The 27,368-nt window shown below is 48.8% G+C and overlaps 1 pseudogene; it reads left to right on the top strand.

Moving 5' to 3' along the window:
• The first annotated feature begins 10,297 nt into the window (after positions 1 to 10,297).
• Positions 10,298 to 21,039, top strand: LOC144102505 (uncharacterized; annotated as a pseudogene).
• Positions 21,040 to 27,368: the final 6,329 nt, after the last annotated feature.

The raw sequence follows: 27,368 nt of genomic DNA, 5'->3' as shown, positions 1-27,368 counted from the left end.
TGACGTCACGGCAGAAAGCTATTTCGAAGCCTGATAGTTTCGCGCCACAAATTTAAAACTCGTGACTTGCACGTGATCGCTCAATAAGCCAATCAGAGAGACAATATGGCGGCGAACGGCGGCCATGCGTGTCGAGAATAGGGCCCCAGGTCGGGGTGTGCACAGTGCCGGAGGTACAAGGGCGAAACCGAGAGGTTGCCAAGGACGCTGTAGCGGGAACCATTTTTGGTGATATTTGTACGTCGACTGTACCTCGCTCGTTCGCTTCATAAATATGGTTCAGGTATCTCCGAAAAGCTAGTTTTCTCTGCTTTCAAAAGATGCATTTGTTTTAACGGTAGCTGCAAATTTGTTTCAACTGTAAAAGAAAACGCAAAGATGAAAACTGGCAGTTGAGCTCAACTTGTCTCAGGAAATGCAAAATTGTGAAAAACCTCTTGCACCTAGAGAATATCTTTCGAGATACTTTGAGATGTAATGCTAGTGCGCATATTTAAGCATTTAGAAGTACGTGTATAGATTAGTTTATTAGCCACGCTTGTTTGAAAAGCATAGAAAACAGAACTATATAATCTGCAATAACTTTTGGGATATGAATTGCACTGCAGCGACTACTTGTACAGTTTGAGATCGTCTAATCGCTCATCTACTCTGAAAATTTCATTTATCTGCCTTGTTTAGTTTAAAAGTTATTCCTGATCAAAGTTAGCGTTTTTTCGAAATATTTAAAAACGGAATGCAATACTGTTCAGTTAACCAGCACTTCACAATTCTGAGATTTTGCGTGAAGAAACTTAGTACTGCGCTCTACGCGGCTAAGCATCGCCTTTACTCTACGGCTTTTGGGGAACGTGTACTGTCTAGTTGAAAAAATGTTGATTTTAGCTACCTTTTTCGTTGTGCTTATGAAGGGCACAAGCTCTCGGAACGTTCCGCAGCTTCTATTTTTCAGGTAAATATACTCTTAAAATATCGGGCTCTTATTCTTTTATTCAACTTGTAAAAATTATCTACTACAAAGTCCACAAATTACAAACAATAATAGCAATAACGCAGCGACATGCGATAAATGTAAGTAGCGCCATCTACATTAGCGCACATGTACTAAATGGTCACAGTTCAGAAAAATGACAAGTGTGGCGCTGCCAAGCACCTAAAATCAGGAGGTGTTCACGAGAGGGAATCATTTCTCTACGATATTTGCACGTTCCCTTCCATTTTGCCCTCTGTAGCTTCCGAGCAGATTTACACCATATTGCTTTGCTGGATTGCTTTTTGCGAAAGCAACACTACGCGAGTCGCCTAGCCATTTCGCAGAGCTGAGGAAAGGAGGTACTGCGCATGCGCGAGGAGCAGTGACGTCACACGGCGCCCGCCGTCGTCGCTGCGGCGGTGACTCAGAGGTGCCGCCGCCGCGCTCGCCAGTTGCGCATGCGCAGTAGCGGCGCATAGCTAGCGTGCCGGGTCCACCGCCGCTGCCGCGCGCTCTCCATCGCCTCTCCCGCCTCTCCCTGACGCTACGAAAAGCATTCTAGGCGTCGTCTTATTTTTCGAGGACAGCTTTGGCATTGCTGAAGAAGGAAGGAGACAGGCTTTTGCCTCGTGCCGCCGGTTGTTCGTTGTTCCGGCTAGCGCTGTGGAGGGGAAGTTGGAGAGCGCTCGATTCGCCTGCACTCGCTGTACCATTTCGGTGCCCCTGAGTGTGTAGCGCTAGTTCCGGCAGTTTGAGCCACGGTGTAAGAGTAGGCTATGTCTTTCACCGTGGTTTGAGCGCAGTTTGGCACTGTCTGCTTCCAAAACGGATGGTCGAGTGCAGGCCTGGTCGTCTGCTAGCCTTGGTGACGCCAGTGAATTGCAGCCAGCTGTTTCTGTTTACACCCCACATCAGCGGCTGCCAACATCTCGTATCTCGTGAAGAAATCTTCAAAGAGCACATCACAATAAAATGTTGCTATGAACCAGCCTCGATGCGTGCATGTGCACCTCGTGACAGCTGGCGCGAAACGACGCGACTGAACTGTGTCGACGTGCATCATGCTGCATGCACGTCTTTGTTTTTTACAGTGATGTCAGTTACGTGTAGCCGTTTTTTTGGAGAACTCGAGCAGTGTTCTAGCTTGTCGACGAGTGGAATTACTTGAGTCTCCGCCGTTTATCACTATGCGCAAACCATCATCTGCCTTCATGGCGGCTGCAGCTGCACTATTTCGGCACTAACCACCGAGAAGGGTTGCAGTTTTCCTGAACTACACTCGCACTACTTTCAAACGAATGCCGTGGTTCAGAGCGCACCGTGTTTCACCGGTGAAATGAAGCCATGTGAGCTGGAGTGCCGCGGGAACCAGTTCATGCGGTACAGGCGAATCGAACGGATCTATAAGTCGGGTACAACCAGTGTTGTAGGCGTTATCGAAAAAAAGTAACTAAATACGTTACTCGTTACGCTAAAAAAAAGAACGCGTTACCGCCTACGTTACCTACCATTGCCGAAAAAAAGGATCGCACGTTACTTTGCCGCCACTCCATGGCCAAAATTACACTGCGGCTTCGCTGTAAGAACTGAAAATAACAATTTTATAAAGCTCATTTTTCACATAATTCCGACCTCACAAAGAAAACCTAGCTGAACTCAACAAATTTACAGTAATTCTGGTGTGCTCCTGCTTACGAAATTACGCGGAAATTGTGTAGCAATAAAGGAATGCTTAGTTCCGGAAAAAAAATGTATTTGCGCACATGAACATTTTTTGTCACTTGAACCTGCATAATTATCACAAAAATGTTAGTGTTTATGTCAAGGTGCTCAAGGTCAGCCTCGCTCGCTTAGGAACTCAATAAACAGAAACGTAGCCGCAGTTGCAGATAGAAATAAGCAAAATTTATTTTGAAAACAATGTTGATAAACAATGACAACTTGCTAATAGTTACAACTTGCTGTTACTGCAGCTGCACTGCAAAGCTGTCATCGGACAGCTTGCCTCGCTTCCTAGTGGGGTTGTTAGTGGGGGAGTGGGTTGTTCCTTGTTCAAAATAGGGGAGAAAGGGGGGGGGGGGGTTGTATGAATATGAAGGGAGAAAGTTGGAGTGACAGTGTTGTTGAGCAGAAAGTTTTTAGAAAGTTTAGTATGAGGTAGCTCACTACTGCCGGCACAGGGACAAAGGCCCATTTCCTTCTTTTTTCCGATACTTCAGTGCTAAAGCCGGTTGACTGCAGTCTCCTTTTCTGTTCTGTACCATTGTACTCTTTCGACGGCTCTCTTGGGGCCATCTTGAAGTAAACTGGCGACATTCCTGAGTTTACTCAGAAGGGGGAACTGCTTCCACAACGAATGCGAGAGTGTTGCCTAGGAACAAGACCTTTTGGTTGGAAAACAAGCTTACAGAGAAACTGACTTACAGATTTCTGCAAATGGTCTATTGGTGGCTCGGCATGCGTGCACTCTTTAGAGAGTTCCGTGCGTGAGTGGTGTGGGGACAAGTGTGTGAATGCCTGTTCGTGCATTTTTTTTTTACTTGAGTGCGTCGTCAAGGGCAGGTGTTTTCTGGCATGCATGCGAGCCCCAACAAGGGTCGTCGAGAGCACCTGTAGATGTTGTTTATTTGCAACAACATTTTCGGCGTTTCTTTTTCTGAAAAATAGGCGGAGCGGGGCAATTGAAATAAGAAATAACTAGTAACGTGACACCTCAAATTACCGAAAAATGTTAACGTAAGTACGTTACCCGTTGCAGTTCCGAAATGGTAACGAGTACGTTACAAAGTTACCGAAAAAAAGTAACGCGTTGCCGGTAACGTCGTTACTTGTAACGCGTTGCCGACAACACTGTTGAGTTGTACCCAGTGTTGTCAGTAACGCGTTACAAGTAACGGCGTTACCTGTAACGCGTTACTTTTTTTCGGTAACTTTGTAACGTACTGGTTACCATTTCGGAACTGTAACGGGTAACGTACTTACCTGGGGCGCAGCCAGGGGGGGGGGGGTGGTGCTTATGAGGCTTCAGTCCTCCCCCCCCCCCTCCGAAATTTTTTCGAACTGCCAGCACCGCTCACCAAAACAACCACCGGAAGCCATTCTGGATTTTGTCACATACAATGTCTTTTTCAGACTAGAAAAGACATTTTGGCGCGAACATTGCTAACACAGGTCGTATTTCGTGGCAACGCCGATGCACCTGGAGTCACGTAATGCAAGCATCAGTTAGCATAATGATCAAAATTACCCTCTGAATGCGAAAATTTTGAGGACATCAATAACCGACCTTGATTGACCTAGCTTATTGAAAGCCCTGCCCACGCGGCGTTTCCCAACATACACACTTGGATATTGGTTATTTCAACCTGCGGCATCATTCGTGGCTTTCGCTTGTCCTTCTCTTTGTTGTTTATCTAACTGCTTTTATTTTTTTCTTTGAACCACAGGAATGCCCTTCTGTAATTATGGGTGCAGAATAATTGTCGCCGTGCAGGCAGTTGAAAAATACATACTTTCCTATTGATTTCTGCATTGTTCCTCTATTATTCTAACCATATGGTGCCGTCACGACCGCAGCATGGCCCAAGTACATATCGCGACTTCCGCCATGATAGTTTTGGTCTTTGCTAAATCGTCTGTCTTTCCATGTGCAAAGTTTAATATTTGTGATTTCGCAAGATGTTTATTTGCCTTGTTTGACGCCTCATGAAGAGTGAATGGAGACATACGTGTATTTACATATCTTGTTGCGAGGTTTTGTGTATAGATACAGTGACTTTGTTTCCATTGACACTTTTTTGTCCTTTATCAAGTTTTATCTTCACATTTCTAATACTCCATTTTATCTCCGCACTTCTAATGCATATTTTGCAGAACTCCTCGTTTATACATGCGCTCGCTGTTGCGACTAAAATTTCGGTGCAATTACTCGCAATATATGACCGGTGACAGCTGCTCTGCGCAGTACATTGGAACGAAGGACAGCGTCGTTGAGATTGTTTCCTGACCGTTGCATATGTACAAAAATGTAAAGGTTCTTGAACGACAAACAGTCGTTAAATAATTGATAATTCCATGGCCCTTACGTTGTTCATATCAGCGGCGTGCACTGCTTTTCTGGTTTCGGACGGATATAGTTTTAGAATTCGTGTGATACTTTCTTGAAGTATTGGCATCAGTTATGTCTGCCACGGTTTTTACGACATACGAATACATTCTTTTATCTAAAAAATACGTATTTCACTTGTCTAGATAGTGCGTAGCGTTATTAGTACACAATGGCATTGCCAATATGGCAATGCAGTTATTATTCTTGCGTTTGATCCCTGCACAAATTCTATGAGGAGGCCGCGCTGCAATATGAGCCCCCCCCACACACACACACACAAAATTTTTCGGTAACGTGAGGTGTAACGTTACTAGTTACTTTTTATTTCAACTGCCCCCTCCGCCTCTTTTTCAGAAAAAAAAGACGCCGAAAATGATGTTTCAAAGAACAACATCTACAGGTGCTCTCGACGACCCTTGTTGCGGCTCGCATGCATGCCAGAAAACACCTGCCCTTGACGACGCACTCAACTAAAAAAAAAAGCACGAACACGCATTCACACACTTGTCTTCACCCCCCAAACCCCTCACGCACGCAACTCTCTAAAGAGTGGACGCATACCGAGCCACCAATGAACCATTTGCAGAAATCTGTAAGGCAGTTTCTCCCTAAGCTTGTTTTCCAACCAAAAGGTCTTGTTCCTAGGCAACACTCTCGCATTCTTTGTGGAAGCAGTTCCCCCTTCTGAGTAAACTCAGGAATGTCGCCAGTTTACTTCAAGATGGCGCCAAGAGAGCCGTCGAAAGAGTACAATGGTACAGCGCAGAAAAGGTGATTGCAATAAACCGGCTGTAGCACTGAAGTAGAGGAAAAAGAAGGAAATGGGCCTTTGTTTCAACAATGTTTATCAACATTGTTTTCAAAATAAAGTTTGCTTATTTCTATCTGCAACTGCGGCTACGTTTCTGGTTATTGAGTTCCAAAGCGAGCGAGGGTGACCTTGATCACCTTGACATAAACACTCGCATTTTTGCGATAATTATGCAGGTTCAAGTGAAAAAAAAATGTTTATGTGCGCAAATATATTTTTCCGGAAATATGCCATTAGCATTCCTTTATTGCTACGCAATTTCCGCGTAATTTTGTAAGCAGAAGCACACCAGAGTTACTGTAAATTTGTTGAGTTCAACCATGTTTTCTTTGTGAAGTTGAAATTATGTGAAATATGAGCTTTATAAAATTGTTATCTTGAGTTCTTACAGCGAAAACGCACTGATTAAAATTTATGGCCTTGGAGTAGCGGCAAAGTAACGTGCGGTACTTCTTTTCGGCAATGGTAACGGTAACGCGTTATCTTTTTTTGTAGGTAACGTAGGGCGGTAACGTGTTCTTTTTTTATAGCGTAACGAGTAACGTATTTAGTTACTTTTTTTCGTAACGCCTACAACACTGCAACTCAAGAACGAAGCAACACATGCCCATCAAAGGAGACCGCCCAGCCAAGCGCGTAGACCGAACAGTTTTCTGTTCAGTCTCTACCGGTGCGCCGCAACAGCACCGGCAGAGACTGAAGTCGCCACGACAGACTGTTGCCGAACACGACCCCAACGAGAACATTCAGCGCTTTCGCGCGGACATGTGCGAAAGGTGAGTGCCCCCGCGTCCTCCGCACCTGCAGTGGCCAGTGAAGCTTAGACAATAGACAGGGGTGCCATACCTACTACTACCCTCTCCTTTCTCCCTCTCTTTTCACATTTTTATTTCCCTCCTACACCTGTCAGCTCGCCTCTCCTGCAGGCAGGGTAGACTGGTAGCGCCAGCTATAAAAGGCACAGAACAGATTGGAAATGCCTTGCTTCTTGACACCTGTTTCATCTCTATTGTATAGCGACCGAAGAGGTGCCTGTTTTTACATTTGGTTATTGCGATCGTCGGTGTTAGCGCCAAGCGAGCGTAATTTGCTTCTGGAGCACTAAACAATCGTGACGACTGAAAGCAACAGAGAGAAGGCATGGCGAAAAACCGTTACCGGCCTCCGCCGAGGAGAAAAGGACCGAAGGCTCGTCGAGGAAGGGCTCAACTTGCCGCGGCAGCACGTTGGAGGTAAGCCTTTCGTTTGTATTGGGCTCATTTCCGATTACTATTGCCCTCTAGCTCCTATTGCATGTTCTGCTTGTTATATATTTAACGGTTAGCGGTGACGTCGCACTGCGCAGTGCTCATTCGCTCATCCCCATTCCCGCTTTTTTTTACATGAGCAAGAAAGTTTGTTCAGCAACGTGTGATGTATTTGTTGTCGGCAGGTTGTCCTTGTCCGCCGGTGCCAACACTTATACGAGTGTCAAGAGTTGCCCGCACAGACCAGATGTAATCAAATTTATAGTTCTCGAGCCGCTAGCGGTCCGTGCACACGAACGTTCAAATCACACTAGAGGTCTAACACCTTCAGTATGTGCCGTATTGGTTCAGTACTCGCTTGTACCGTAGATTCAATTCTCGTTATTCGTTTGTGTCCAGTTCTTTGTTACTTGCAACAAGTTTTTATTCATTGAACTTTTTGGAGATCGTACTAGCCCTGCGTTGGCTTGTGTCACGACGTCCTTACTTCCCCTCGTGTGCAACAGAATTTTTCAGATAGTTTCTCTGGAGGTTATAGTTTTGTCTTTGTAGAACGCTAGGCAAAGCCTTGCCAAAGAAAGCTTATAACACTTCAAGCTGCAACCCTTTGACTTCGTAAATATACCTACAAGAACCTATTGTTGTGTTTCAAGGTGCTGTAATGTCCAGGCTGTAGTTCCTCAATCTATCGATTCATCGATAGAAACAAATCTCAATCCTAAACGCTGCCAAGATGCTTTCTGCTGGCCTGCGATAGTTGAAAAGCAGGCGCCGGCACTGTATGCCGAAATCTGTGAGTCGGCTGCTATACAAAGATTGCTTTGCAACCGAAAAGTGTCTTTCCCAGGCGACACTCTTGCATTCTTTTTACAAACGTAAAGACTCAAGTCCCCCTTTCGTAAACTGTGGTTTGCCGCATGTTTACCAAAATGACTCCGCGCTTGGTTCCTCATGGACGACTGGTGTTGGACGATTCGTTGCGCTCCGTACCTGGAGAGGGAAGGAGCTGCTCTAGACAGGGAGGGAGCGCAACAAATCGGTCAAAACCAGCCGCGAACAAGGAGCGAGGCACAGGACAACCATCCGTTCACTCTCTCCTACTGCAAAGGGGTAGCATAAACCACTGTACCAAAAGTACCTGAAAGAGAGAAAGAGAGAAATTACCGCACGCGTCGTGCTCCCCCCAATTTCTTATTCCTTTCCCCAAGAACATCCATCTCTCTCTCTCACTGTACCCTTGCACCTCTGCCTGCCCTTACGACACTATCATTGTCCACTGTCGACATTCCAGCGCCCCTGTGTGGGTCGTTCCTCGTCTTTTCGTCCTGTCTCTTGAGCTTTTATGTCTGAGGGGATTCCTCAGTTGACGCAGAAGGGGAACCTCGACCCTTTTCGTTTCCACAAAGAATGTGAGAGCGTCCTCTGGGAACGAGACCTTTTAGTTAGAAAACAAGCATTACGGAGAAGCGTACTTAGATTTCCGCAAACGGTCCGTTATGGTTGCGCTTGAACCATGAGTCTCTTGCCCAAACATACTCGCGTAACAGTGTGTAATTGGCTTTTTCCAGAAACAAACCCTACGCTCAAAGGTAGAAAGTGCCGAACTGTTACATGTTGAAGCACCCCACCCCCCTCCTCGCTATCCTAACTTATGAATGACGTATTTCACATTCATAATAACAGCATACTGCAGAAAGGGCGCAGAAGGGAAAAACGACGGCGAGTGCTAGTTCTGACCTTTTTCGTTTCTGCGTCGGCTCTACACTGCGCTGTTATTATGGTAATGGTAATTACGGTATTATGGTATGGTAATTGTAAACGTATACACATCCTTAGCCCGTGTTTCTCAACGTTCATATAAGATAACCATTGTGACATTCCGTGTATGCTACGAGGATCCACGTTCGACGGCGCGGCGTAGACGGAGACCCGTGACAGCGGCATCATCAATTACCCAGCCATGCTCTTTGAGTGACGACCAGAAAAACCGGACCCGCCGCCGCCCCGGGGAAACAGGCTTTATCCTCCCCAATTTCCGGGCCACTGGGACAACATTCTTTCCCTCCCCCCCCCCCCCCCCCCTTTGTCGTGGGCTATCGCCGGGAAGGCACCCACAGCTTCCCAGAAGGGCCGTGACGGACACCTGTCATGGCGGACAGGCAGTACTCGCCAAGAATGTGGAAAGACAGGCGCTAGTGAATTAGCTCCGAAGAGAGAGCCTGTGTATACTCTCACTTGAGAGAGAGTGGTGGCGTTTTTGTTGTTTATTTAGTTTGTATTGTTAACAGACTCTGGGTTCGAGGCTAAGCCCAACCCAAGGGGGTTGTCCCCATCTCGCATGTTATTTTGGATTGGAGAATTGATGCTTTGGGCGGGCCACTGGAAATGACCGCCCTTAGTCCTTTGTTAATCAAGTGCTTAAAAGCACATGTAAACGGATGCAGTCGAGTCTGAGCTGGGGGCTCCATGCTTAGCATGTAATGTGATGCTACTTAGGCACTAACCTGCCCGGTCGATGAGTAAAGAAGTTCAAAGTTTGTTCGGTTGTAAAATTATGCTCTGCTGTCATATCTACAAGCTCGCCTCCTGTTCATCTTCCAAGCCGAACGACACTAGAGGAAGGGTTTGTGAACCATCCTCGAAGAAACGGACGACTATTGAAATTCTACTGCATAGACGCTCAGGACGACATCGTTCGCCAAGAGGGCCTTCAGCGCCGAAGCCCGACGGCGTGCAGCTTCTGCCAGCAACCGCTCGAGCCCAACTCCGGAGCCACTCCATCGCCCCCATGAAGTCGTCGGCACGTAAGCTCGGACGCCCCAGCCTCTGATGTATAACCTTAACCATGTGTAATTATTGAATATACCTGTTTGTTTAAACTGAGCCATACGGTGTCTCTTTGCCTCTCCGTCCCGTGTGGACCTGCGCATTATGGGGGTCATCACACCATCTATTTGCTTTTACTACAGTTCCCTTTTTTTCCGGCGCCGTATTGAAGTGTCGTGCTTACTAGCGCAGTCAGCCCTTTTCATCTACAATGCACACGAGGTTTACCTAAATTGCGATGCTGGCAAAATTATTTGGCATCTTTGTTTCGCCTTGCCTCATTTTAATATTGTGTTCGTTTCACTCCTCACATTGTGCTTTACAGAAAACAGGCAGCGCTACCGACGAACAGCAGCCCGGCATCAAGCAGAACACAATGCACATCACCACAATCTGCGTCATGTGCTTCTAGCTGCGAAGTCACAATGACTGACTACTGGGATGGCCTAGGAATTGAGAATCCCTTGCCAGAGCTCGTCTTTCAGAGGGACAGCAGCTTCCCGACAGCGCAGGATGCGGGCATATGTGGAAGAAGAGTTGTGTCTGTGGACCACTTCGTAAAGGCTGTACAAGAGCTTGGCGAACACCGCTGCCCTTGTCCTAATGGAGGGCGCTTTGAGTATAAAGAGGAAAGAAGGATCGGCCTCTGGTCGGAGTTCAAATTCCAGTGCAATGGTTGCCATGAACTCAGAAGAGTCGCTACCGACCCTGTTGCAGAGCCAACGCCTCTCACAGATAAGGCAGCTCTTGGCATAAACGATGCTACTGTGTGGGCATTCACAAGCATCGGGTCTGGCCATTCGCATCTGGAGGAGGCAATGGCGGTCATGGAGATCCCTGTCATGGGCAAGGGAACATTTCTGCGTCGAGAGGAGGCACTAGGAAAGGTATGCGCACTGGCATATTGCCAAGTTTCGTTTCCGTGCGACTTTGTATGTGTAGTGCGGAATATCCCATTTTGTGCAGCTGTTGCTCTCTTTGTCCTGTCTTTTGTGGTTCCTGCCTGATTTAGAACTATAATTGTTTCAGGCTGATGATTCCCATTACATTTGTTTGCGCTGAATTAAGACAGACGGCCAATCCACAATATGCGGTAAACATGCGAAGACCTCAACACTCATAAGTTTTATCAAATTGAAGCACCAGAAAACATACACAAAAAGGGAAAATTACCGCCACACAGATAATTCAGCCTTTTCCTTTGTTCCAATGCACAAATCCTCTCAAAATGTACCAGCACAAAGAATGAACTGCACCGTTCCTACATCCATATTTTCAATTTTTGTCCCCGTACATAAAAAAATGCACAAGACATTGTTAGCTACCATAATAACTGTATTCATCTTACACGTTTGTTCTTGTTAGCAGGTGCCCTTCACGTGTCGTCTACGTGCGTTTTCGGTTGTTTTTTGGCGAGGAGTCATTTCGACTTTAAATTACCAAAGTAATACATTTTTTTAAAGCCTCCAAAAAGTCTCCCCACGCTTTATATTCGTCGTCCTATATTATGTGTGCAACTAGGGTATGTTGTCATGAAAGAGGGGAAAGAGAAGTTTGTAAAACCAGTTACTATTATGTCATGGCTTGACATGTCATTCTAAGCAACTCATTCGATCTTCCATGCGCCTAAGGGTGTTACATTTATTTGTAGTACGTCGTGCATACGAGAGGCAGAAGCTGAAATTCGAAGGATATGCAGTCTCGTCCTGATTTCTAGTTGGGCGTGAACCTTTCCATGTGCTAGGCAAAATCCAAAGGAGGCTGACACTTGCGAGAAACAGCACAATAGGGGAACGAACTTTTAACCTGTTGTGAAGAGACATGCTTCAACGTATGTTCGATTTTCTTTCAGCAATGGAAAGCTGTGCTCCTGGGGCAAATGACTGAAGCTGGCAAGGAGGAAAAGAGACTAGCAGAAGCAGCTGGTGATTTCTGCGAGGATGGCTGCACCCCAAAGATAACAGTGGTAGTTGATGGTGGCTGGTCCCAGAGGAGCCATGGCCACAGATATTGTGCCAATTCTGGCGTGGCCGTCATCATAGGTAAGCGCACAAAAAAGCTCCTCTACTTGGGTGTGAGAAACAAGCTGTGCAGCACTTGTCAGTTTTATGCCAGGAAAAACGTTGAAGCAAAGAAGCACACTTGCTACAAAAACTGGGACCAAAGCTCAGGGGCCATGGAGGCAGATGTCCTTGTTGAGGGTTTCCAGCGAAGCATGGAGATGCACGGTGTTCAATACCGCACCTTTATAGGAGATGGAGACTCGTCTGTTTACTATCAGATTCAGTCAAAGGTTAGCTACGGTCGTTTCGTCCGAAAGCATGATTGTGCTAGCCATGTTGTCAAGTGCTACACTTCCCGCCTCTACGCCATTGCTAAGGAAAGCAAAGGTGGCCGGCCCATGTTATCGGGCCCGAGAATAAAGCGCATAAAGAACGGTGCGCGCAAGGCTGTCAGTCACTATGCCGAAATGTTACGAGAGGATCCTGCTGATGAAAGACAGCTTGTTCGTGATTTGGCCACTGACTTGAGAAATGGCCCAAAACATGTGTTTGGGTGTCATGATGGCTGTAAAAGTTATTTCTGTGACCGCACCAAGGGTGAAGACTTATACGGGACGCTTCCTACCATGCTGAAAACAAAGCTAATGACTGCAGCCAACAGTATTGCGGAAAAAGCTGACCGTCTCATCAATGATGACACAAGCAACCTTGCGGAAGCCCTCATGTCTCTTGTTGCTAAGCTTTGTGGCGGCAAGCAGATAAACCGGTGCCAGAAGGGTTCTTATGAGCATCGCTGCCAAGCTGCTGGGCTAAGCTTCCAGCTAGGGCCCCAGTGGCACGCAAAAACTAGCAAAGCAATGATTTGCGAGAGCCCCGGTGCTGTCTACAAGAAGTATGCTAACAAGAAAATGGCTGCAAAAGACCGGCGATTGCCTAGAAAAAGACTTTTTGACAGCCAGCATGACCGGAAGATCCGTGCCGCTTGCACCTCATCACCTCACTATGGAGCCAATTGCATGAAGCCAGACATGCCACCTGATGAGTTAGCTGAGAAAGCAGAAAGGCAGCTACAGGAGCTCCAAGTTGATAAATAACTATGCGAACAGATTGAGGCACAAACACGGGGACAGGCAGACAATTCGAATTGGTTCGAGCAAAGGAGGCTCCGCCTCTCTGCTTCAAATTTCCACGCTGTCTGCATAAGAAGGGACTGCACACCCTGTGACGCACTGGTAAAGGCCCTGCTTCATCCAAAGAGCTTCACAAATTTTGCCACGGAGCACGGCAAGCAGCATGAGAGCGTTGCACTCCAGTTATATGGAGCACAGATGAACAGAGTTGTTCAACCATGCGGGCTGTTTGTTGACCTTGAGCATGGATTCCTGGCAGCGTCACCTGACGGGGTAGTTGACGAGGACCGAATTGTAGAGGTGAAATGCCCGTTAACTGCAAAGGAAGATGAGCCCCTGGAAGCTGCGCGAAAGTTTTCAGAGAAGAAGCAAAAAGAAGGTGATCCAGTGCTTAGACGATCGCACAGATATTTTTACCAAGTGCAGGGCCAGCTTCATGTCACCAGAAGGAGTATCTGTGCCTTCGTAGTGTATACAACAAAGGGAATACGCGTGCAAGAGGTACGCCGAGATGACAATTTCTGGTCAACGAAAATGAAGCCATTCCTGGTACGTTTTTATAGAGACTGCTGTGACATTCCTTGTGTGCTACGAGGTACATTCCTTGTGTGTGCTACGAGGTACATTCCTTGTGTGTGCTACGAGGTACATTCCTTGTGTGTGCTACGAGGTTCCACGTTCGACGGCGCGGCGTAGACGGAGACCCAGATGACAGGCATCATCAATTACCCAGCCATGCTCGTTGAGAGTGACAACCAGAACGAAGGGGTTTAGGCCCAACCGGACCCGCCGCCGCGGGGAAACGGGCTTATCCTCCCCAATTGGCGTGGCGGTTCCAGGGGCGGCCCTTCCGAGCACATTCCAGGACAAGGGAACTGTCAGCGGGCCAGAGCGCGCCTTACCTTGAGGAGCGAGTGTCAGTTGATGGATGGAGAATGGAGGCCGGCGACCCGCGGGAACTGTGAGCAAGCCAGAGCGCGCCTTACCACAGCCGACGCTATGCGCTACCTCGAAGACAACCTTCTTTCCCGCGGACTCAACACGTGAGGGGGGCGAGACCACGATGCGGTGGTATGTTTGTGCGCCCAAGTGAAAGCCCTAGCCCCCCCTCCTTCCCCTCCGGCGTGGGCGTCCTCACCCTAGGGAGTGTGGAGAAGAGGATATAAAAATCGAGAAGCAGTACGGAAGAGGCACGCTCAGGACGACATCGTTCGCCAAGAGGGCCTTCAGCGCCGAAGCCCGACGGCGTGCAGCTTCTGCCAGCAACCGCTCGAGCCCAACTCCGGAGCCACTCCATCGCCCCCATGAAGTCGTCGGCACGTAAGCTCGGACGCCCCAGCCTCTGAATCTTAATCATGTATAATTATTGAATATATCTGTTTGTTTAAACTGAGCCATACGGTGTCTCTTTGCCTCTCCGTCCCGTGTGGACCTGCGCATTATGGGGGTCATCACACTGGTGTCAGAAGTGGGGTCTCAAAAGCAAATGTCCTCTGAATGCTGTGACATTCATGACTTCAAAATTGTAATCAAAAGGGAATCACGGGACTGATTGTGGGACTTTTACCCCCATTTGAGAGGCTTGAGGCACTGGAGGGCTTGAGAAAAAAAAATGTCTGTATCTGAGGGAGCTCCCACTCCACAGCCGTCGCTCGGAACAAGCATGCTGGCATTAGGAAGCGTCATTCCGACGTTTACGGGAGATAAAACAGGGGTTCCAATCTGCGATTTCTTTTCCATGCTAGAAGAGATTGGGAAAATGGGGGGATGGTCAGATGCTCAAATGCTGGGAATGGCGAGGTGTAAGATGGCAGGAGCTGCTCATGATTTTGCATGGCGAGACGAAAAGGTAAAATCCACAAAATCATTTGCGGAATTTAAGAAGCTTGCGTTTGAGCATTTCGACACTGAACCACGTCACGTGCGGGTACAGAGGTTCCGTGACGCCGAACAGATGGTAGGGGAGGACGTGCGAACGTTTGCGTCACGGCTTCAGCGCTTAGCGCGCGATACGTTAAGCAGGGAGGAGGAAGGAGACCAGCTAAAAAAGAAATACGCGGAGGATATACTTAAAGAGGAAATGACCGCTTTGTTCGTGGCTGGTCTGCAAGACCCCGTGCGCCGGTTCGTGCTCTCGCGCAAGCCGAGCAATTTCGACCAAGCCGTGGAGGCCGCATTGGATGAGGAACAAAATGAGGCGTTAACGACAGCCGCAGCGAGAGTACGTGTCATAGAGAGAGTGGTGCTCAACCCTGAGGTTGCTCTCTTGACAGAGCGGTTAGATCGCTTAGAACAGCTGCTATCTCAGCAGGTAGAATGCCAGGTTGAAGCGCGCGCTCAACAGCGCCCATTCGCTGGAAACCGGAGACCGCCACAAAGCTACAGGCGCGGTATGCGAGATTTTGAATAAATCGTACGCTTCGCTTGCCAGGGTCGCGGACACATCGCCAGGTTCTGCCAAAACGTGCGCCGTGGGGAGCCACAAAGAGAAGCAGGCGAGACACGCCCTAAGCAAGCCTACAGTGGGGCTCCAGATACCGAGACAAAAAACTAGTTAGTCCTCCCCAGCCTGAGGAGCGTGGGGAGGGAGCAGTGGATGATGAGGTGGTGGTAGTTTGTGTGGCCGACGAGGCATGCCCTGTTGTGCGTTGCAAGTTAAATGGTTGTTGTATGGAATTGTTGATAGATACGGGGTCAAAGGTGACATTGCTTAAGGAGAGCAGTTTTAACACGCTTCGAAGGAAGGGGGACCGCGAGGTGTTGGAAGCGTCTGGTGGTATGGCAACCAAATTTGTAGGCATAACGGGGGATCCTCTTGGCATAAGTGGACTCTACCGGTTACACTTCTCTCTCGGCGGAATTGCATTGGAGCACCCCTGCTACGTATGCCCGGACACGGTGTCTCTGCCAAACGGAGTGTCAGGTATATTAGGGCAGGATTTTTTGAGAAAAGGGAAGGTAGTAGTCTCATTCTTTGAGGAAGAGGTTAATGCGGGCGGCTCAAAAGTTCCGTTTTTGAACAGGAGAGGGGCTGAGATTCGCATTACCGATATTGACACCCGTCAAACAGTGGGATCATTGGAGAAGGTATATTCGCGGGTTGCCGTCAGGCTGGTCGAGGAGGCGGTCGTCCTTCCTTGGTCGGAGCACATTTTGTACGCGTTTGTGCCTTCAGATGTAGAGAGCGGCGCCGTGGGAGTGCTTGAGCCGGTCGACTCTCTCAGCAATGGCCTGAAGGCAGCCGCGTGCCTCGTGACAGTTAATGACGCCCACAGAGTGCCCCTACGGGTGGTTAACTGTAGCCAGCAGCCACTGAGCCTTCCCAAGAACAAAACATTGGCTTTCTTCACCTCTGCGATAGAGAAACGTGAGCCCACCGATACGGTACTCGCAACTGTAGAGCATGCTAGTCCTTCGGCTGCTCCAAAGGTGTCGTTCGATCTTTCTCACGTAAAATCCAGGGAGAGGGAGGCTCTGGCTGGTTTGCTGAACGACTACTCGGAGGTATTCGCCGCGTCCAACCTGGATTTGGGCTGCTGTGGCGTTATAAAGCAGAGGATAGAAACCGGCACTTCATCGCCCGTTTACCAGCGTGCGTACAGGATTCCTTACTCCCAACGTGAGGAGATAGAGCGGCAGGTGCAGGACCTGATTGATCGCGGCATTGTCGAACACTCAAAGTCACCCTGGGGAGCACCAGCACTATTGGTGGAAAAGCCAGATGGCTCGTATCGATTGGTAGTGGACTACCGCAAACTAAATGCCGTAACTCGCATCGATCCATACCCCATCCCCAATATACAGGAGACGCTTTCTCAGCTGGGCTCTGCCAGGTACTTCACGGTAGTGGACATGGCGGCGGGATTCTGGCAGATAGCAATGGATCCGGCAGATGCCGAGAAAACGGCATTCAACACGCCTTCAGGGCACTATGAATGGAAAAGAATGCCGATGGGTCTGGCCAACAGCCCTGCTGTCTGGCAGAGAACCGCTGATGTTATCCTGGCAGGTCTTCTGGGGAGGCTGTGCTTCGTGTATATGGATGACATTATCATATACAGTGACAGTTTTGATAACCATTTGCGCGATATTGAGCAGGTTTTGGTGCGACTAAGAGCAGCGGGTCTCAAGCTGAAGCCCTCTAAGTGCCAATTCCTCAAAAACGAGGTGAAATACCTCGGGCACGTTGTTTCAGCTGACGGCGTGCGACCGGACCCTGAGAAACTAAGGTGTGTCTCGGATTTTCCATCCCCCGACTAGCGTCCGCCAGGTCCGGCAGTTTTTCGGCCTGATCGGTTACTACCGAAGGCACATAGAGGAGTTCGCCAAGCTCGCTAAGCCGCTCACCGCCTTAACAGCCAAAAATGTCGCCTTTCGCTGGGACGAAAACGCGGAGAATGCTTTTGGGGCCCTGAAAAGGAAGCTAATGAGTGCACCGCTGTTGCGCCACCCGGATTTTAATTTGCCCTTCGTTATGGCCACAGATGCGTCAAAGTTCGCAGTTGGTGCCGTGCTATCTCAGGTTATCGAGGGCAAAGAACATCCCGTTGCTTTTGCTAGCCGACAGCTGAGCCCCACAGAGCAAAAGTACGGAGCTACGGAAAGGGAGTGCCTCGCCGTTGTCTGGGCAGTAAAGCACTTCAGATGCTACCTTTACGGCCGCAAATTCAAGCTAGTCACAGACTGCCATCCTCTGAAATGGGTGATGAGTGTCAGGGACCCTAGCTCGCGACTCGCTAGATGGAATCTACACCTGCAGGAATACTGCTTTGAAGTTGAGCACAAGTCAGGAAAGACACATCTGAATGCTGATGCACTCAGCCGCACAGCTGCCGTGGCAGCTATAGATGAGTTTGTCCCCGTAGTCGACCCCGCCGAATTACGCACAGAGCAGTGCAAAGATCCTGACCTGAAGCGAATAATCGAAAGCTTAGAGGGCGCACCGTCTCACCCCAAACAGCTAGGTTATTTCATTGACAAAGACGGCACCCTGTGTCGGCGCACGAGGCCAACCAGGAAAGGGAGACCAGAGAAAACCGCTTGGGAGAGAGTCGTCATACCTCGGTCGTGGACAGAAAGGGTTCTTCGCGCGTTTCACGATGCGCCATGCGCCGGTCATTTTGGCGTAGCGAAGACACGCAGGCGTGTGGAGCGTTTGTACTTTTGGAGTGGCATGCGACAGGATGTTAGAGACTACTGTGCGAAGTGTCATTCCTGTCTCGAAAGAAAAACACCCAAGGGACGAAGACCAGCTCCAATTCAGCCGTTCTCTGAGGTTTCGGCTCCCTTCGAGCGGACAGGTATGGACATAATGGGCCCATTGCCCACGACCACTTCCGGAAACAGGTACATTTTAGTATTTGTCGATCACCTTTCAAAATACGCGGAAGCGGTAGCACTCCCAGATCAGAAGGCAGACACGGTTGCAAGAGCATTTGTCGAACAGATCGTGCTCCGACATGGACCCCCGAGGCAACTCTTGACAGATCGGGGAACGAACTTCGTGTCGCAGCTAATGAGGAGAGTTTGCGAGCTGCTTAAGATCGCTAAGAAGCAGACAACACCGTACCATCCGGCTTGCAACGGCGCGGTGGAGCGACTGAACCAAACCGTGGCCGGGTTCCTGTCGCATTTTGTTTCGCGCGACCAGCGGGACTGGGACTTGTGGCTCCCGTATGCAATGTTTGCCTACAATTCCGCAGCACACGAGAGCACGGGCGAATCGCCATTCTTTCTTCTCTACGGCCGAGACCCGGACCAGCCTAGTGAAGTGCCAGAGGGCCCCCGTCGTGTCCCATACGCTTCACTGGACGACTATAAGGTTGAGCTAGAATCGCGCTTGCAAGTGGCGAGGGACATCGCAAAGGAGGCCTTAAAGAAAGCGGCGAAGCGCAGGAAGGAGGTGCACGATCGCAGTGCTAGAGACGCGCCGTTTAATGTGGGGGACAGCGTGTACATTGAAAACTGCCAAAGGCAGATTGGGCTAGCTCGTAAGTTCCAGACGAAGTGGAGAGGACCGTGCGAGGTTGTCGAGAAGCTTTCTCCGGTAAACTTCAGAGTCCGAGACGTAAACCGGCGCTTGATAAGGATACACGCAAATCGCCTCAAGTCGGCACCGGTTCAGTATTCACGAAATGAGGAAAGGGAAAGCGCGGATTTTGATGGGGACAGAAGTGAAGCTGAGCGCGCAGATAGTTCGCAAGAAACGCCCTCTCCTGCATTTGTTCGGCAGGCGCCAGAGGTGGCGGCCGGAATGCCACCGGATTTACTTCATGCATTGCTAGAAGAAGAAGCGCGCGAGGTTGCCGTGCAGATAACGCCAGGAGAGGCTCCTGCCACGAGCCCTCGCGAGTCCCAAAGCAGACAGAGGGTCACAGACTTACTTAGTATGACTCATGAAGGCCGATATCCGCTGCGAAATCGGAAAGCTAAGTCGGACTAATGGCGTAAACAGAGCGGAGTTTTGAACTGGTTAGAATTGTGTAATGCCACAGCTCATAGCATTGCTATGTGTTTATGTGTTAAGTTATCGGAGTTGGTAGTTAAACCTTTCTGTCATTAAGTAACAACCTCACAGGAGAGCATGCGGGGCGCATGCAGAACCTGCCCTACTTCCTTTCGTTATCTATATTTTTGTCTGTGCCGTGATCGTGCTAGAAGTGGGAGCTCCTTTGTAACTGTGGTAAATTTATTTCGTCCAGTTTGGACTAGAAAGGAGAGGCTTGGGTGCTGAGTTTCATGTTTATCTGTAAAAGAAGATCAGTGCTGCCCCTGGAGACGCCAGTTATGACAGCGGAGGCATATGGTGTTGTGCAGTGGTGTTGAGTGCAGCGAAAAGTGTTTTGTCGGACGCACTGTGCGAGGCGATTCGGAAAGACAAGGGGAGCTGCAGGGACTCAAATGTTCGGAGAACATTCTTCTGGAGGGTGAGCGAGTGTGACATTCCTTGTGTGCTACGAGGTACATTCCTTGTGTGTGCTACGAGGTACATTCCTTGTGTGTGCTACGAGGTTCCACGTTCGACGGCGCGGCGTAGACGGAGACCCAGATGACAGGCGTCATCAATTACCCAGCCATGCTCGTTGAGAGTGACAACCAGAGCGAAGGGGTTTAGGCCCAACCGGACCCGCCGCCGCGGGGAAACGGGCTTATCCTCCCCAATTGGCGTGGCGGTTCCAGGGGCGGCCCTTCCGAGCACATTCCAGGACAAGGGAACTGTCAGCGGGCCAGAGCGCGCCTTACCTTGAGGAGCGAGTGTCAGTTGATGGATGGAGAATGGAGGCCGGTGACCCGCGGGAACTGTCAGCAAGTCAGAGCGCGCCTTACCACAGCCGACGCTATGCGCTACCTCGAAGACAACCTTTCCCGCGGACTCAACACGTGAGGGGGGCGAGACCACGATGCGGTGGTATGTTTGTGCGCCCAAGTGAAAGCCCTAGCCCCCCCTCCTTCCCCTCCGGCGTGGGCGTCCTCACCCTAGGGAGTGTGGAGAAGAGGATATAAAAATCGAGAAGCAGTACGGAAGAGGCACGCTCAGGACGACATCGTTCGCCAAGAGGGCCTTCAGCGCCGAAGCCCGACGGCGTGCAGCTTCTGCCAGCAACCGCTCGAGCCCAACTCCGGAGCCACTCCATCACCCCCATGAAGTCGTCGGCACGTAAGCTCGGACGCCCCAGCCTCTGAATCTTAATCATGTATAATTATTGAATATATCTGTTTGTTTAAACTGAGCCATACGGTGTCTCTTTGCCTCTCCGTCCCGTGTGGACCTGCGCATTATGGGGGTCATCACACTGCCTTCTTCCAGAAATTGTAGACTCCCGCGTTATTCGCTCCATGGAAGTGCGCCGCCCAGACTGGAACAGGATTGCTGTAGAGGCCAGGAAAAAAGCAAAAAAGAAAGCACTGCCTGAGGTAACCAGCAGTCAGCCCAGCAGTTAAAATGACTGCCTTGCCTCTTGACATGCCCTGCCCTCTGTGACGGACGCGGTGCGGCGGAAACTCTACAGCCCCTGCTCTTTCGCTCTACCGCGTTCGCCGATGATCGTTGTGACATGCTCGCAGCCTACAGGGCTCTGGGCATTCTCCCAGACGCTCTCACGGTGCTGTTGTGGTCGCAGGGCAGTGCGCGCGTCCGCGAGCGAACAGTGGTGAGCCTCTGTGCATTCCTCAGACGGGGAACGCCCCGCGTGTGCTACCTTGGACGATGAACAGCCGGACGCCCCCACTCCAGCTGTATTGGCTTTATGTCGTGCGCGTGTGTTTGCACTGTGCTCTACAAGACCTTCACGTGCGTGTTACCTGTATATATGTTATTATGTTAATATGTAAATAAATTTATTGCCAGTGTACCTCTCCCCCTGACTTTTCTACTATCCCCTCACCTCTTTCATTTCACTTCTAGACACTGCCTGCTATCCTTTATTTCCGCTGCCCCAGCTCAGGTGCTTCCAGCAGCAATGGCAGTTGCCGGGGCTAGCAATAATCTTTTTCCTTCTATTTATCATGCAATAAAACCACTTACCTTACCTCTGTGACATCTATTAGCCTATTCATGAATTACCATGGGGAGCCGAATAACCACTACGATGAAAGTGCATGCCGTCTACAGTAAACTAACTGGTTCGACCAGTAAAAACTGTGCATGTAATTGCTTTCGCCTTCTTTTTACTTGACAAATTCATTGAAAAATTGGCGCATTCCAGATCCGACAGAATGCGATCTGGTCGGTGCGTCTAATCATTTAGTATTTGCTGAAAAAAAAATGCTTCGCACGCAATGGACGGTGTTGTATGGAATAAAAATCGTAAGCGAATTATTTTGCTGCGAATGTGTGAATGCATGGCAACTGGCCCACCTCAAAATGATTTGCTACTAACCCATGAAACCAAAGGGCGGGCTCAACACGAAAGTACAGTCATGAAATTTATGAGCGTGAACACAGCAGCGCGTGGCAGATAGCCTCGAACCCTACTCTTGTCGATACGCGGCGGTCGCCTTCATAAACAAAGTGGAAAGGGATGTGTGTCCTTCTGCTTGCTGGAAGCAGGCAAGGCGGCATAGCCCTTTCCACCACGTTGATAAAAGCAGCCGCCGCGTGTCGCCACAAGTAGGTCTTGAGGATACTTGCCATGCGCTCCAGTATTCACGCTCATAAATTTCATGACTGTACACACGTTTCTTGCGTGTTCCCTGTGCAATAAATATGACAATACACTCCGGTTACATTGAAATAATGGACAGTAGTCCGTCCAATATATTGGTTCGAAAACTACAAAGGCATGCACTCTGCTTTTAGCGCGTGCATTATTACGGGAAGCTGAAGCAAGACAAGGAAGCAGCTGCCAACGTTCTTCCATAGCGTGCCGCTCTTGACATCGCATTTCAGTGTCAAATAAAATATCGCGGGAAAAAAAATATCAAAAAATGACTACAAGGATGTTATAGTTGCCTGACAACGGACGGTGTGAAAATAACAGCTGTCGCTTCAATTTCCAGGTACGCGTGCGTGAACGCGCACACACGCACGCACGCTTTTTCTATCTTTGACCTACCCCAAATCGGGGCAAATCGACGCAAGGCGAGTAAGATATACATTTCAGCACGCGATGGAAAATTCTAAAGGCAGTAAGCAACCTAATAAGGCAAACTGGATGCAAGAAGAAAGACGTACAGTCCCCGTCAAAAGTATACAGCCCAAGGGGTTTACTTCTAAGCTGTTTAGCGGGGCTCCCTAGCACATCTAGCACTCCAAAGATTGGGAGGGTTGAGGAAGCGATGCTATTCCTCTCTCGAGAGGTCACGGTCGCTGAGCATGCATAACGAGGCACGCAGCAGGCCTCACAAGCAAACCCCTTGGGCCGTATACTTTTGACGGGGGGGTGTACGTCTAACATAAATAAGAGCACACAGTTCAGGGTCCAAACGGGAGAGGGGAGGGGGACGCCCTAAGTGCCTACAGAACTATCCCTTTATAGCTGGCCCCTTTTTTGACGTTTCTCCCCCCCCCCTTCCTCGTTCAGTGTTTAGACTTAGTCCGCTTCGTGAATGATATGCATCTATACTGCATTTTTGTAAACCTTGGCAAAATTCTGTTCAAATTGACCGTCCCGAATTGGTTGCAAGATGCCGCCGCATGTAGGACGAATATTTTTTTCTGAGGCGAACTCATTCCGACACGCTGCGGTGATAACCCTCTCGGTAGCAATTTCACGTCTCTTGTGCAATATCGATTCATCTCAGCGGTAAACAGAAATTGACAGTTGCCCACTTCTCCAAACCTTGTTCTTCACCAACCCTAGATTCTATGGTTGGACAAGCATCCGTCGAGCGTTGTCTGAAGTTGTCTAGCTGTCTTTGTTACAGTTGTATTATCATAGATGTAACATTATTTGATAAAAAATATATTTTTTTTCAGCACTCGAATTGGCAGGTTACACTCTAGACCAGGAGTGTTCCGACTACTACTAATATTACTATGCATCAACAGGGACGAAGTGATTGTACGCGCAAAAGACGAGGGCAGAAAGAAGAACACAAGAAAGGCACCGACTTCAACTATAAGGTTCATTGCAAAAAAAAAAAAAACGCCAGAAGTATATACCTGGGACATAAAAAAGCATGTATAATTTGCATGATATCACACCTTTCTATTTTTGTCGTCCGCTTTCCCTTTTCGCTTACTGCGTGCGGGGCAGCATTATTTTTCTTTCTTTCTTTTTCTTTGCCAACACTAATATATGTATCGACATTGAAAATAGAAAAGTCTGTAGTCGGGTACAGCGCAAGAACGAAGCGGCACATACCCTCAAATGAGCCAAGGCTAAACAAGAGAGGGAGGGAAGCGGTCCTTTGTTCCCGTGCCGCGCATCCTTATCCCGAACAAAGCTAATCCCCCCTCCGATGCCGTTTGGGCAAAGATGGTACCCTCTTTGTCCCGGCTCTCCAACTTTTTCCCTTCACCCTTCCACAACCATAATCCGAACAAAGGAAGCTCCACTCGCGACGACAAGGCCCTTCTTCCCTCTATGCTTAGCCTTGGCTACATAGCCGCAGAAGGCTACCGTGTGTGGTTGTGGAAAAACCAGCAAGGAGCAGGCAGAGAAAGAAGCATGCCGAACCACCTCAGCCAACACCTCCCCCCACGCACGACGGGGACAAGCAGCCGGGTTTGCCATGGTTCATCTGTAACCCTCTGAAGGCAGACGCAGCAAGAAAAGAAAAGCGTTCACGCAGCGCGCGGGTCAAGAAAGGACCGGAAACACATCTCAACCAGAACCAGTCTCGGGTCGCTCAGGGGCAAGACGGGTAGACACTTTCCAAATCATGGATCAGTGTCGTAGCCTGGTGGCAGAATTTGAACTACTCGCAAGATGGCGGCAGTGGAAGCCAGGAGAAATGCTTTGAAGTGGCAGGCATAAACAGGGAAGTGCATAGGCTTAACACGAGAAGGCATCCATTTTAATGGAACGCTAGGAGCAGAGATCAGCTGGCGCCTGGCAGGCCGGGCAGTACCCTTTTTTAGGTGTCCACGGCGTCTCAGGCCGTAGGGGTAGGTATACATGCGAAGTAGAAAGTGTAACAATGGCAACTGAACCCAACAAAATGACCGCTAGGGGATCCAGGAAGAAAACTACTAAAAAGAAATTTCACACCAGGGTCAGGTACATAAACATATGCAAGGCGGCAGAAAGAGAGCGAAATGGTTAGAAATAGAACAACAGTTAAAGGACGAAGAAGTAGGTGTGTACGCGCTATGCGAGACACATCTCTGGGATCTAGAATATCCACCGTCTATTGACATCTACGTCTGGGAAGGGGGCAACAGAACAACAATGGAGAGTAATGGAGGAGAGGTAGGTATGGTGATGTATACATCAATGAACAAAGTGGCAAAGGATAAAGTCAACTTGCAAAGAATATGTCTGGTTATCAGGTACAATTGCCGGTAAAAGGACATGGCTAGGAGTAGTTTATTTATGGACAGGGGACTAATGCGGGCAAGAAACTAGGATCCACTTAAGTGCCTCAATTACGATATAAAGCAGTTTGGAGACGGTGCCGATATTCTGCTGGGTGATATGAATGGCCACATCGAGGATCTGGATGGACACGCAGATTGTAACGGTAATTTAATGCTAGACTTCTGTGAGCGACACAACCTCGTTATTGTAAATAGAGAAACTGAATGTGAAGGACAAATCACATGGGAATCCCGTAACAGGCTGACGACCGTTGACTACTGCTTAATTTCGCAGGGGATGTATAGCAAGCTCGCGTTATTGGAAATAGGCGAAGAGGTTGGAAGTACGGCCTCGGAAGTGATCGTAAGCGTATTGATCTACTGTTAGGAGCCCTCATCAAAGAGAAATGCAGGGAAGTGAGCTGTTGGTAGATTAGCACTAGATGCCCACTGGAAAACCACAAACGAGGCAGTATAGGGGGGGGGGGGGGGTATGGGCCTGGCATTGTTCGAAGCACGGGAAGCTCAGAGTAAAATACTATACGAAGGACGCCTGAGGAAATTCGACGATAAAAGGTCTGCAGCTAAGGTATTCAAATACCTATACAGAAAGAGCGTTGACTCACAATGGCGGCAAAGAACTAGGAAGCTAACCAGTAAGTATGCCAGACACGAGGACGGAGAAAGACAGAGCATTAATCGACAGGTTAAAAACGCGGAAGGTGAAAATTGGATAGATTCAATAGAAAAGAAGCATAGTGTAGAACTATATCGATGCTGGAAAAGGCAGATCAGGAAGGAAGCGTTTTGCGATAATTCAAGAGGCACTGTCCTGTTGTTTGAAGCTAGATCAGGGAGCCTTAGAACGCGCAGCTACAAAAAGAAATTTAACGAGGAAGTTGACACATGCGCTGTGTGTGGTAAATCAGTAAAAACAATAGAACACCTCATTCTATATTGTGATGGTATCCATCCCGATATCGTTGCAGGCGCAATCACTCTTCCAGAAGTTCTAGATTTTACAGATAACTATGGTCATGTAAATAAATCTGCGGTGGAAATTATCAGAAAGCGATTGGAAGTTCAAAAGCAGACAGGTGGCATAAGGTTAGAAGTGTAGGAAGACGTATTTAAAGAAAATTGAGAATTTTCATAGCTTACAGTGCCGTGAAGCAAAAATAAAGGAAAAAAATCTGAGCATGGTGGCAACAGTCATCAACCCGTTTCAAAGGAGACGCTCGTATACCGTCCATCCATCCATCTAAAACACCGCGTCGCCGTAACCACGAAGTGCGCCGGCAGCGGTGCTCGCTCTGCCGCTACCTAGCCGCTGGTGAGATCACGCGCATGCTCACCGCACTGGTGGCGGATGCTGTGCCAGGGTGCACCCGCGCACACACTAAAATGACGTAGGATGATGAGCACTCGTCCCGTGGCGCCTTATGCGCCGAGACAATTGGTTGTCAAGCTCGATGCCCCCCAAAAGGAGCAGCTATGCATTAAAGGAACTAGGATGTGTACGATAGTGTATGGTTGGCATTCTATCATTTTAACACATAAATCTGCGCAGAGGAACACGACGCAGAATAGAAGCAGACGGAATGAGCGCAGACTAACAGCTGTTTATCGAAAATGCGCGTCGTCAAATCCTGAGGACAGTACACTCACAATCAGACTAACCTGATCGAACCAAGAACGTTATTTCTTATACAAGTGAACCGAAGCCTTGTTGCACACTTTTCGGGGCCGTATGATACCTCTCTATCTGCATGCCTTTACAGGAGCATAGAAAACCCTGAGTTCACATTGCGGGCAGCATTTGCCAAAGCACTGTTCAATCCTGTGTTAGAAAATGCACGCCGCTTTTCAAGCGCGCAAATATAATCGGCGGTGCTAAATACAAAAATACACGTGAAATTTTAGAAGCACTGCAGGTAGAGCGATATGTCCCCGACAAGTCTGCCAGCGAGGCATCGGTTGACTTTTATTAAGAAATAACTCAACATTCTTGGCTTGATAAGTAAATGTGATTGTGAGTGTACGTCCAGAGTACTTGGCGCGCATGCGCATTTCAGATGAAAGAAAGGCGTCGTTTCAATAAACTAGTTGTTTGACTGCGCTCGTCCCGTCTACTTCTTTCCTGTCTTCTCCCCTGCGCAGCTTTCTTTTAAAATTGTGCAGGGTGCTTGTTGATATAAACCGGCGGATGAGTTGACTGTACTTGTTTCGAAATAAGTTGTGCGCTTGTGTGCGTCGTCCCCTCCGGCTGTCGTGTTCTTTCGCGCTATTTTTTACATCATGAACCTGT

This window comes from Amblyomma americanum, chromosome 8 (assembly GCF_052857255.1).
Source record: "Amblyomma americanum isolate KBUSLIRL-KWMA chromosome 8, ASM5285725v1, whole genome shotgun sequence".
In the NCBI taxonomy this organism is placed as follows: domain Eukaryota; kingdom Metazoa; phylum Arthropoda; class Arachnida; order Ixodida; family Ixodidae; genus Amblyomma; species Amblyomma americanum.
Note: the sequence above shows the minus strand (reverse complement) of the source record. Positions and strands in the feature narration are given on the sequence as shown.